Consider the following 13,007-nt stretch of genomic DNA (forward strand, 5'->3'; position numbering starts at 1 on the left):
GGGGTACGCTAATAAAAGATACCTTGATGTGTTTAACCACCACATCTTTGATGTGAGTTTTGGTACGCTCATCTGCACATTCCATTTATCGGTGGAGGAAAAACAGCTGCACAGAATCCCATCAATCTGCACGGGTGCATCAACCCATTTATTGTATGGACAGTTTATTAATCACATGATCCCTCGGTTTCCATTGTTTTGCATGAATAACCAACAATGAAAAACTGATTACCAGGATCTTCTGTTCCATCCATCTGTCCCATAAGATCCAAAAAGGGAAGTACTGTGTATAATTTTTTTTTTTTTTGTGTTCAGAGCGCTATAGGGTCTCCACTTGAAAATTTTGTGTAAGAGCTGCTGATTGGTTGCCATGGGCACCTTCTCCACTGGCTCATTTATCCTCCTGCTTCATACATATACCCCATAACCTTTAGAAGCTAGGTGCAGCATTGCGTGCTTGGCAGTCATTTGGTGCCTATGGAATACACAGTACTGTGCTATACATACAGGAGCTAGGTGCAGCATTGCGTGCTTGGCAGTCATTTGGTGCCTATGGAATACACAGTACTGTGCTATACATACAGGAGCTAGGTGCAGCATTGCGTGCTTGGCAGTCATTTGGTGCCTATGGAATACACAGTACTGTGCTATACATACAGGAGCTAGGTGCAGCATTGCGTGCTTGGCAGTCATTTGGTGCCTATGGAATACACAGTACTGTGCTATACATACAGGAGCTAGGTGCAGCATTGCGTGCTTGGCAGTCATTTTGAATATGATATAGAAGGGAACTGAACTCAAATCTATCTTGTGGACAGACCTTTAAGCCCTGTGAATGCATTGGCGCTCAGTGTACACATCTCAGTATGCAGCTGAATGGGTGTAACTGGGTGACAGCAGGGAGTCTGTCTATGAGATTAATGTAGTGACGGTATATATATATATATATAAATAATATATATATATATATAATATATATATATATATATATTGGTTTGCAATGCCCGGCACTCAAAGTAATAACGGCAGCTTGGAAAGGTGCACTGTTTCCCTTCTGGGATAAATATAGAAACAACTTGCACAGGCACTCTTTCAATAACAACTGATCCAATAAATGAAGGACACCCACAACGGTAGGTACTGTCAACGTTTCGAGTTCTTAGACTCTTTATCAAGACATAAAGAAAATGAACATGGGACTTACATTTATAGTAGTGATCACAGAGACAATAACCAGTGCAGTCAGCAGCTCCCAGCGTGTGCGCCCCACGGGACTCCTATGACGTCATACAGGCGCCGGTGCGCTTGGCTGGCCCGTCAGACCGGAGAGGGGGGGGGGGGGGCGTGATTCCAGGGGAGAATGCCAAAACAAATAATCATATAAGCACCTAAAAAACAAACAGTGCAAAATGAGTGGTAATGCAAAAGTTAAAACAAACACACATATCCACGTAATAGTGTCATGTATCAAAATATAACAATTCATCAAATAACAACAAATAATAATGTTGACGCTAAGAAAGCGGATGATAAAGTTTAAACATGTTGTAATGGAAACGCCTGAGGATGCGTCACTGGAGAGCGGGTGCTGTGACAGACGCATTAAGTCAAATACTGTTGACTATAAATCGTTACTCCACAACAAGTGGGCAGACTACTAATTCTGTAGTCAGATGGATAAGGAATGGACATAGCAGCGAAACATTGCTGTTATGTAGTGGTGGATGGTGATGAAGACATGTAGTCGACGTACGGCATGTCGTCATTTTACAAAAAACAGGTAAAGGAGAGCTGTTCGTTCAGGCCGAGCGGGTGCACTGTCTGTAGACGGTGTATCCATTTGGCTTCGCATTTTAATAGCATCTTATTCCTATCACCACCTCTTTTATTAGCTGGTATACAGTCAATCATTTTATACCTGATTGATGGTAGAGTGTGCTTGGAGTCTCTGAAATGTCTCGCAACCGGCTGTTCAGAACCTTTGCCATCCAATGCAGCCCTGATTGCCGATCTATGGTTGGCAATTCGTTCCTTGAATTGTGTGGCGGTCTTGCCTACATAGAATAAGCCGCACGGGCATCTTATGTAGTAGACAACGTACCTACTACTACAGGTTAAGGGATATCTGATTTTGAGCTTTTCTCCTGTCCGGGGGTGGAAGAAATTTTCACCTGTTTCAAGATTGGCGCACGTAGTGCAGCCTAGACACTTGTAGTTACCATTTTTCCTACTGAGGAAGTGTGTCTGTGGGCTAGGGTTAAAATCACCGATGTCGTTGTGAACAACAAAATCTTTGAGATTTTTCCCTCTCCTAAATGATGGCAGAAACTGGCTGTCTTTCAGACTTGGCAAGGTTTTATTAGAGGCGATAATTGGCCAGACTCTTCTAGCTGATTTAACTAGGGATTGGCTGTGTGTGGTGTACTTTTGAGTCCACACAATCTTGTTGTCCAATTTTTTGTCCGTGGAGGAATTAAGGACAGTGTTTCTGTCGAGGTTAAGGACTTTGATTTTGGTGTTCTGTAACAGCTTGTGCGGGTACCCTCTTTTAAGGAAATTGATGATCATTGCATCAATTTCAAGCTCAGCATCTTCAATTCTGCTACTGATTCTAAGTGCCCTCAAGAACTGCGAATACGGGAGACCCCATTTTAGAGATGGGGGATGGTGGCTGGACCAGTGCAGTACTGTATTGCGGTCCGTGGGTTTTTTATACAAGGTAGTGATAATGGCATTATCATGAGCGATGTTGACACATACATCTAGGAAGTTGGTAGTAATGGGGCTGCAATTATAGGTGAATTTAATAGATTGGTCACTCTCATTTGCTTGGCACATGAATGCATGGAATTTTTTCTGCACTTGCTAACCAAATAAGGAAGATATCATCTATGTAACGATAGAAGACATAGATCGCAGATGATATCTCAGGGTTGCTAAAGAAAATGTCATTTTCTACTTCATGCATCAATATGTTGGCTAAACTCGGAGCCACACAAGAACCCATAGCTACCCCCGAGCACTGTAAGAAAAAATGGTTATCAAATAAAAAGTAATTTCGAGATAATGCAAGATCAAGGAGTTCAATAAAAAACAAAGCATCAGGTCCATTGTATAGATTACTGGACAGTACCGCTCTTTTGCATTAATTCATTATACCTCAACACACAACCACTTATCATCTATTACCATTGCTGTTTATAAATTCAAACTATAGTCTATGAAATACTAAAGTTACATTCGCTTGGGAATCATCTATAGGGAATTTATAAACTTAAGGTATACACAATGTGTCAATATTTTAATTCTTTATTTTCCCATGTTTAGTTGTTATTAATTATGTCTAGTATAACAGGAATTATGGGGCTTGTAGTTTCCAGTGGTTGGCGATCTGCCCACTGTGTCACATGACCTCTATATCATCGAATGGGGCTCCATCTAGCATCTCTAGCCCTTATCATAGCTTGTTTATTTTCTTGACCACCAGTATATGTCATATCATGTGATCACTGCGTCATTGAACGGGGCTACGCTCGCTGTAGCAGCCCGCATAACATCGCTGCTTGAGGTGTGGGTCACGTGATGCGCGACCCTGGCTACATGGGTAATGTAGTCTTTCAACAGGAGTCGCAGTCACAGCCTACCCTCACACAAATCAGGAAGTCTCCCTCACCACCAATCCGATGAGCTATGCGCTCAGCTGCAGCACCAAGGCAGCTCCTCCAATGCCGTCCATTGAGATGCGGTCACGTGACACGCGACCCTGACTACATGGGTAATGTAGTTTCCTAAACAGGAATCGCGGTCACGTGACTCATTTGTGAACCAGGAAACCCTCCCTGCCGCTACTAGCCGCTACTAGCGATTAGCAGCGACCACGCACAAACCGGAAGTAATCCCATTTCTTTGTTGCACAGTGTGATTTATCGATGCTTTAAATAAATATTATTATTTTTTTTTTTTAAAGAAATTTTTATTGGGTTTTTTCATGTCAAAAATACAGAGCAGTCAAAACCAATAATAAATTTAACATGGTGTAAACAGATTGAGTGCGTTTTGGTTTTTGAAGAGAAGTCCATATATCAACTCAAGAGAGCTATAGAGAAGCTACAGCGAAGGACAAATGGACTATGAGGGTGTATGCATAGTGGGGGGAGAGGAGTAGGAGGAAGGAAAGGGGGGTAAGGGGGGGGGGGCGGGGTCGGGATGGCAGGCAGTTTTAGATGAGGGGTTGGGGTGATATACAAGCAGTAGTCAGATATGCGTCAAAGGGGCCTCGGATTGAAAAAAGGAGGTCCACGGGGACCAAGCTTTTATGAAGGAGGGAGTGGAGTCGTTTAAAAATGCTGTGATTTTCTCAATTTTGTATGTGGACCAGATAGCATTGACCAAGATAGGTTTGGAGGGTGGGAGGGGGCTTTTCCAGTTTTTGGCTATTAGACATTTAGCTGTATTTAGGATATGGTTAATTAGCTTTTGAGAAGCAGGTTGGATGTGTGGGATTGGTCTCATCAACAGGGAGAAAGAAGGTGAGGAGGGCATCTGGATGTTGAGAATCTCTTTGATTAGTTCATGGGTTTCTAGCCAAAAGGGCTGGATAATTGGGCAGCTCCACCATATATGTAGATGATTGCCTTCTTGAGCACACGATCTCCAACATTGAGAGGGAGTAGAGGGGTAAATGGAGTGGAGCTTGGTCGGTACCAAGTACCAACGGTAGTAAATTTTATATGCGTTTTCTTTTATACGTGTTGATATAGAGCTTTTTGCAATGGCTAATCTGATATCAGACCAGTTTTTTGCGCTGAGTTCCTCTCCCATATCTGATTCCCATGCAACTTCATGTTTCTCTTTCTGCGGCTGATTGAAAGTGTTAAGGATCTGGTAGATGGTTGATATCAATTTTTTCGTGATTTGGGGTTGTCTGCATAAAGATTCAAGGGGGGATCTTTTGAGGGATGGAGAGGCCTGAGGAATAGATTTGTAAAAGTGGCGGATTTGCAAATATTGGTAGAAGCTAGAGTTTGGAATCGAGTATTTGGATCTAAGGGATTCGAATTCAGGGAATAGTGGCGTGGGGGCGATGTCAATGGGAAAAATAATGTTATGACTCGTCCAGGCTTTAAACTCGTCTTTGTTGGTCCCCGGAGGGAAAGCAGGGTTATTCCATAGTGGAGTGAGTGAAGGGTGGTGTGATCGCAGTTTGTATAGTTTAGTGGAAAGGTCCCATATCTTAAGTGAATGGCGGGTAGTTGGGAGAAGGGATGACATCTTGGGACGGGCCGATGACGGGATCCATAGAAGAGAGTAAAGAGAGTAGTGTGCGATGGAGGATGCCTCAATGAGGGTCCAAATTCTTTGTGAAGGGGGGGCGTGCCAGAGTATTACAGGGGCAATATGTACGGCTCTATAATATTTGGTGAGGTCGGGGAGACCGAGACCTCCTGTAGTGTGATGTTTTTGTAAGAGGCGAAGTTTGACTCTGGGTTTTTTGCCCGCCCAGACGAAGGTGCTAATGTCTCTTTGGAGGTGTTTCAGAATTGTAGTAGGGATATGAATGGGGAGAGTTTGCCAGAGGTATAGCAGGCGTGGTAAGATCATCATCTTGATCGCCGCCATCCGGCCCACCCAGGAAATAAATTGTGGGCTCCAGGTGGCAAGGTCAGATCTGATGGTTGCCAACATTCTAGGAACGTTCGCCGCGTATAGGTCTGTGTATGATTTGGTTAGATAGGTTCCCAGGTATTTGATTTTGTGCGTTTGCCATCGGAGCGGAAATTTAGATTGGAGGGAGGCAAGGTCGGGTGGAGCAATGTTGATATCAAGGGCCTCTGATTTCGATGTGTTAATTTTATAGTTGGAGAATGAGCTGTATGATTGGATTTCGGAGAAGAGAGATGTCAGTGAAGGAAGTGGATTAGTAAGGGTGAGTATGACGTCATCGGCGTAGAGGGCTATTTTGTGTTTTGCGGAGCCTATGTCGATGCCATAAATATTTGGATTGATGCGTATACGGGAGGCCAGGGGTTCCATGATTAGCGCAAAAAGGAGGGGGGAAAGTGGACAGCCCTGGCGTGTGCCGTTTTTAATTTCGAACTGGGGTGATTTAAGGCCGTTAACTAGTACCGAGGCTGATGGGTTGTTGTAAAGAGCTAAGATACCGTTTAGAAAAGGACCAGTGAATCCCATGTGTGTCAGGGTGCTATGAATAAAAGGCCACGCCACCCTGTCGAAAGCCTTTTCGGCGTCAAGGGCCACAACCAGGGCTGGTTCTGCCCGCTTATTGGCCACGTGTATAAGATCGATAAGGCGTCTAGTATTGTCAGGTGCTTGGCGGTTGGGTATGAAACCCACTTGATCTGGGTGGGCTAGTGTAGGGAGGTGGGGAGCAAGGCGGTTAGCGAGAACTTTGGCATATAACTTTAGATTGGAGTTGAGCAGGGAAATGGGACGATAGTTTCCCATCTCTGTGGGGTCTCTGTCGGGTTTGGGGATAACTATTATGTTAGCCCTGGTTGTGGCTGAGTCTATGGAATGGCCTTGAAGAAGCGAATAGGAGAGTGAGCATTGGGGCGAGGGGTTGGGCCATTTTTTTATAGTAGAGGTTTGAAAACCCGTCGGGCCCAGGAGCTGCTGAACGTCGCAGGGTTTTAATGGTAGCGAGGATTTCGTCGGAGGTGATCGGGGTATTTAAAGCTTCTATTTGGGACGGGGTCAGTTTAGGGAGTTGACATGATGAGAGGTAATTGTCTAGGGCTTCTGAGTTGGTTGCAATAGTGGGTTCAGAGGATGCAAGGTTGTAGAGGTTTTCATAGAAGGTGCGGAATTGAGCGGCCATGGTATTGGAGTTATACGTGACAGTGCCATCTATACATTTTAGGGATATAATCCTGTTTTTGGTACGTTTGGCCCTAAGTTGGTTAGCTAATAGTGCATCTGCTTTGTTGGATTTTTCGTAGAATTTCTGCTTTGCCCATAGTAGTGCTTGAGTGGCTTTGGATGAGAGGAGTTGGTTTAATTGGCCTTTTGTCGTTAGGAGTTCCATATATTTGTGATGAGTTGGGTGAAGTTGGTGGTCTTGTGTGAGGGATGTAAGGGTGTTTTCTAGCTCTTGAATGCGTTCGCGTGTAGCTTTATTGTGTGCACTTGTCAGGCTTATTAAATAAATATTATTTTATCTTTTTCTTAACCAGTTAAATGTTACATGCTTGTAAGGTCTGCCTCCTATCTCAACACATTGTTATTACACACCTATCTTATAATTGGATGATCTAGTTCTAATTGATTGGTCATGTGACCACAATATGGAAGGTATATATACCCAGTTTTGATACCATGAGCACTATTCCTTTGATAAAGCTGGCAGGACCGGCGAAACGCGTCAGGAAGTGCTCCTAACCCCATTTGCCACCCCTATTTGTGAATTGGAGTCCGAACCAGCCCAGTGGAAGATACAGCTTCCCTCGACATTAATACATCATCGAGACGTTTATCCACTCCAGGATCATTGCCTCATTTCTTCAAATGAAAAGGTCACCAAACAACTGTCCTCCCAACATCTCCAGTGGTACGGTTATTTGTGCCAACTTGGGCCGACCACCAGGATACAAGGACATTTGGATATTTTCCACCTACCAATTCATCCATCGCAATTTCTGACCGGAGTGGTAACTATCCATCTCTTTTACTACTCTGGGCATACTAGGACCGGACTCTTCACATTACTCTCTTTATTGTGGTATTGGGGTACCCTACGCCTTGCAATTGTGTTTTATATTAATACACACTCAGGTGTGCTGTTTTTTAATTCTATGTTGTGTTACATTTTTCTAAGTAAAACATTTCCTTATGTAAAGATCATCCAATTTATTGTTTCAATTTCCCTAGCGCTGCTATCTCTCTTTTTTTTCCCTTAGTGCACCCGCTCGGCCTGAACGAACAGCTCTCCTTTACCTGTTTTTTTGTAAAATGCCGACATTCCCGTACGTCGACTACATGTCTTCATCACCATCCACCACTACATAACAGCGATGTTTCGCTGCTATGTCCATTCCTTATCCATCTGACTACAGAATTAGTAGTCTGCCCACTTGTTGTGGAGTAACGATTTATAGTCAACAGTATTTGACTTAATGCGTCTGTCACAGCACCCGCTCTCCAGTGACGCATCCTCAGGCGTTTCCATTACAACATGTTTAAACTTTATCATCCGCTTTCTTAGCGTCAACATTATTATTTGTTGTTATTTGATGAATTGTTATATTTTGATACATGACACTATTACGTGGATATGTGTGTTTGTTTTAATGTGGATATGTGTGTTCATTTTCTTTATGTCTTGATAAAGAGTCTAAGAACTCGAAACGTTGACAGTACCTACCGTTGTGGGTGTCCTTCATTTATTGGATCAGTTGTTATTGAAAGAGTGCCTGTGCAAGTTGTTTCTATATATATATATATATATATATATATATATATATATATATATATATACACACATACACACACATTTGCATTACCACTCATTTTGCACTGTTTGTTTTTTAGGTGCTTATATGATTATTTGTTTTGGCATTCTCCCCTGGAATCACGCCCCCCCCCCCCCCCTCTCCGGTCTGACGGGCCAGCCAAGCGCACCGGCGCCTGTATGACGTCATAGGAGTCCCATGGGGCGCACACGCTGGGAGCTGCTGACTGCACTGGTTATTGTCTCTGTGATCACTACTATAAATGTAAGTCCCATGTTCATTTTCTTTATGTCTTGATAAAGAGTCTAAGAACTCGAAACGTTGACAGTACCTACCGTTGTGGGTGTCCTTCATTTATTGGATCAGTTGTTATTGAAAGAGTGCCTGTGCAAGTTGTTTCTATATTTATCCCAGAAGGGAAACAGTGCACCTTTCCAAGCTGCCGTTATTACTTTGAGTGCCGGGCATTGCAAACCAATATATATATATATATATATTATATATATATATATATATTATTTATATATATATATATTTACCGTCACTACATTAATCTCATAGACAGACGCCCTGCTGTCACCCAGTTACACCCATTCAGCTGCATACTGAGATGTGTACACTGAGCGCCAATGCATTCACAGGGCTTAAAGGTCTGTCCACAAGATAGATTTGAGTTCAGTTCCCTTCTATATCATATTCAAAATGACTGCCAAGCACGCAATGCTGCACCTAGCTCCTGTATGTATAGCACAGTACTGTGTATTCCATAGGCACCAAATGACTGCCAAGCACGCAATGCTGCACCTAGCTCCTGTATGTATAGCACAGTACTGTGTATTCCATAGGCACCAAATGACTGCCAAGCACGCAATGCTGCACCTAGCTCCTGTATGTATAGCACAGTACTGTGTATTCCATAGGCACCAAATGACTGCCAAGCACGCAATGCTGCACCTAGCTCCTGTATGTATAGCACAGTACTGTGTATTCCATAGGCACCAAATGACTGCCAAGCACGCAATGCTGCACCTAGCTTCTAAAGGTTATGGGGTATATGTATGAAGCAGGAGGATAAATGAGCCAGTGGAGAAGGTGCCCATGGCAACCAATCAGCAGCTCTTACACAAAATTATATATATATAATACATACATACACACACACACACACACACACACACAACTATGGATTATGTAGATACATATGTGTGTGTATTCAGACACCTCTGTACCTAGTACAGAGCTGGCACAGAATGGCACTGATGACAACCAGTATGCCAGTGCAGGCTGATGGAAGGACAAGTCACAGCATGCACTCAGTGACAAACCAAATAGGGGGAAGAGGCGCATGTCACACCTAGAGGCGCATGCCACATCTACATGGATTTTTTATATTTGCTGCCAGCAAGTAGTTTCTGCAAGCTAGTGTCTACACCTAACAGTGGCATGTGCCCATTTCTCACCAGCGGCACAACACAAATCCCCGGTATTCTAGACGTTGCTTGTCATTTTGCGGCATGTTCCTCTTTTCTACAGATCCCATCAATTATATAAAACTATGGGTGGGCAACGTTTGAGATTTTGTGGTCATTAGCATAAAGTGAAAAGATCAACATGCTGCGCGGTGGTAACATGTATACTCTGCTGCTGTCCCTTCTCATGTCCTGGCCATCCCTGCTATTCTCACTTTCTGCCTTCACTCCTCCCTGCCTACGCTGCACCTTATATCACCTGTATGTCTCCGCCTCCCTAAATCGCAGTGGCCAGGGTACTCGGTCCTCATTACCCCACACAGTGCATGTTTTGCTGGTAACCCAGCAGGTGCACAGGTGTACAGGTGTACTAATTACTCACATACACATTTTATAAGGTCCACAGGTGGAGTTAATTATTTCACTTGTGATTCTGTGAGGAGACCTGCAAAACATGCACTGCGTGGGGTAATGAGGACCGAGTTCCCTGACCACTGCTATATCGTCTAGGCTGGGGGTAGCCAACTCCAGTCCTTGAGAGCTACCAACATTTAAGGTTTTCCAGGTCTCCTCACAGAATCACAAGTGAAGTAATTAGCTCCACCTGTGGATCTTTTAAAATGTGTTATTCAGTAATGTATGCACCTGTGAGGTGAGCTGGGAAACATGTACTGTTGGTAGCTTTGGAGGACTGGAGTTGGCTATCCCTAGTCTAGACCAGGCTTTCCCAACCACGGTCCTCAAGGCACACCAACAGTGCAGGTTTTGTAGATATCCAGGCTTGAGCACAGGTGACTTAATTAGTATCTGAGGGATTCTGATTAAACCATCTGTGCTGAAGCCTGGATATCTCTAAAACCTGCACTGTTGGTGTGCCTTGAGGACCGTGGTTGGAAAAGCCTGGTCTAGACTGTAGGCTTCTTGGAGCAGGGCCCTCTTCCCTCCTGTTCTCACAGCCCTCCTCTTGCACTTCAATTACAGCTCTCTCTTGCTCAGCCACCATCTATACCCGCATCTCTTCTCATTTGTGTTCATTCATCTCTACCAATGACAACCAACACCTGGTAGTAAAAAGACACTTCCTCTGCGCCCTACATCTCAACTGTATTGTGTACTAAGAATTGTGCTGCTGTATTGTTCTAATGTGTGCCCTATGTATGGTGCTGCTAACCACTTGTGGCACCTTATAAATAAAATAACAACTCCTAGTCTCCGCATGTTAACTTTTATTTTAAAAACATCCCAGAAAAGGGAAAACTATTATTTAGATTCTATGGGTTAAGAGCAGCAAATTGGGGCAATTCCCCGTTCTCCCAATGTCCAGTGGTCGGAGGAGATATAACAGGTTGAAAATCCTCGATTCACTCCAAAAATGATCAGCATTGGCGCTTTAGGGGTATTTAACATGCTGAACTTGACAGATTCCCTGGCAGATCCCCGATCATCAATTTCCACCAATCAGCCTCCATGAATTGTCCGCATTACACTTTAGTCTGGTGTACCAGGATAGTAATTATCTTTCCCTCGTGGCTGACCTGTACTCAGGAGCCCAAGATGTATCACGTATAATAGCTGTAATGGCTGACATCATGTAATGCATTCATGTGCAATATTCTGTGCTAGATTTCCTTCTTACGGATAGCAATGAAGATAATGATGTTAAGATCAGAGATCTGTTCCAGGGATGGGCAGGTGGCAGATCTCCAGGTTGGCGTATGGCAGCTGCTTGGCAGTGTATACTGGAAACTGTATTTCGATGCATCTGACGGGCGGACTCAACGCCTGAGGATGCACTCGCGCCTGCCAGTGATGTGATTGCACAGAGGCGAGGCTACTACAGAGCGCAGCCACACCTAGGGGTTAAAGGTTATCATACTTTACATAAACAAAAGGCTCCTTATCTGCTGCACTCCCAGCACAATGATCCCAGAATACACAACAGGCAGCTCCATTCCTCCTTTGTTTGGGTTGTTCAGTTTCCATGCAGTCTGGATGCTATTTTCATCCCTCTGCCATGAGATTATAGAAGAACAAAAGGCAGGCGCATAAGCAGTAACTCATTACGTTCCCTCGCCAAGGCCAAAATACAAGTTATCATAGTCCCAAGCTTGTGTAAACCTCCGAAAACTAAACGTTCGATCAGTAGATTGCAGTGTAAAGGATGTGTGGGTCCTTGAGTCGACCACTGAAGATTGACACCTGAAATAGGTTGACAGTTTTGGAAGGTTCACAACCAAATGGTCAACATTTTTTTGCTTCAAACGTCGACATAGTAGACATGGACGCCGTCAAAGTGTACCACAGCGCTTGCCATGCCTCACCCAACTATTCTATTCTACCTCCACGCACTAGTGGGTATTCGGGCATGAAAATGGCCTTAGGTTGACACTTGAAATAGGTTGACATGGCTGAGGTCAAGATGGGTTTTTCATGTTATTTTTGTGCAGCCAGATATTTTTTTGTTTCTTTTTAGGAGCCAAATAACCTACCAGTATATTTTTGGATTGTGGGAAGAAACCGGAGTACCCGGAGGAAACCCACGCAAGCACGGGGAGAATATACAAACTTCGCACAGTTAGAGCCATGGTGGGAATCGAACCCATGACCTCAGTGCTGTGAGGCAGTAATGCTAACCACTACACCATCCGCACTGCCCGTACCTTAGTGGGATTGACCTTGTGACCGTATCCCAGATGTAAAGTGTCCTACTATTCATGCATGGATTCTAACTGAATTGCCCACTGGCACGGTACGAGACTGGGAAGGGTAACGGCCAGATTAATGGAAATTGACCTCAATGTTCATCTCTCTTTATACTGCGCTGAGCGCTGGAAAGTAGATGTGAACTAGAACCTGTTTGTAGTCATTAGTGTAGAAAGTGTCCGGTTTTATCTCCCTTACATTTGAATTACATTCCCACATCCTCGTCGTGCAAATTCACCCTTTCTGATCTAACTAGAGACATAACGTAATGGATGTGCTTCACGTGAATGTTTAAATACACTGTGGGGGTTATTCTGGTTCACTCGCAAAGGCAAATTGACTCTCAGATGGACAAAACCATGCTGCA

The sequence above is a fragment of the Crinia signifera genome, chromosome 5 (assembly GCF_055691185.1).
Source record: "Crinia signifera chromosome 5, ASM5569118v1, whole genome shotgun sequence".
Lineage (NCBI taxonomy): Eukaryota > Metazoa > Chordata > Amphibia > Anura > Myobatrachidae > Crinia > Crinia signifera.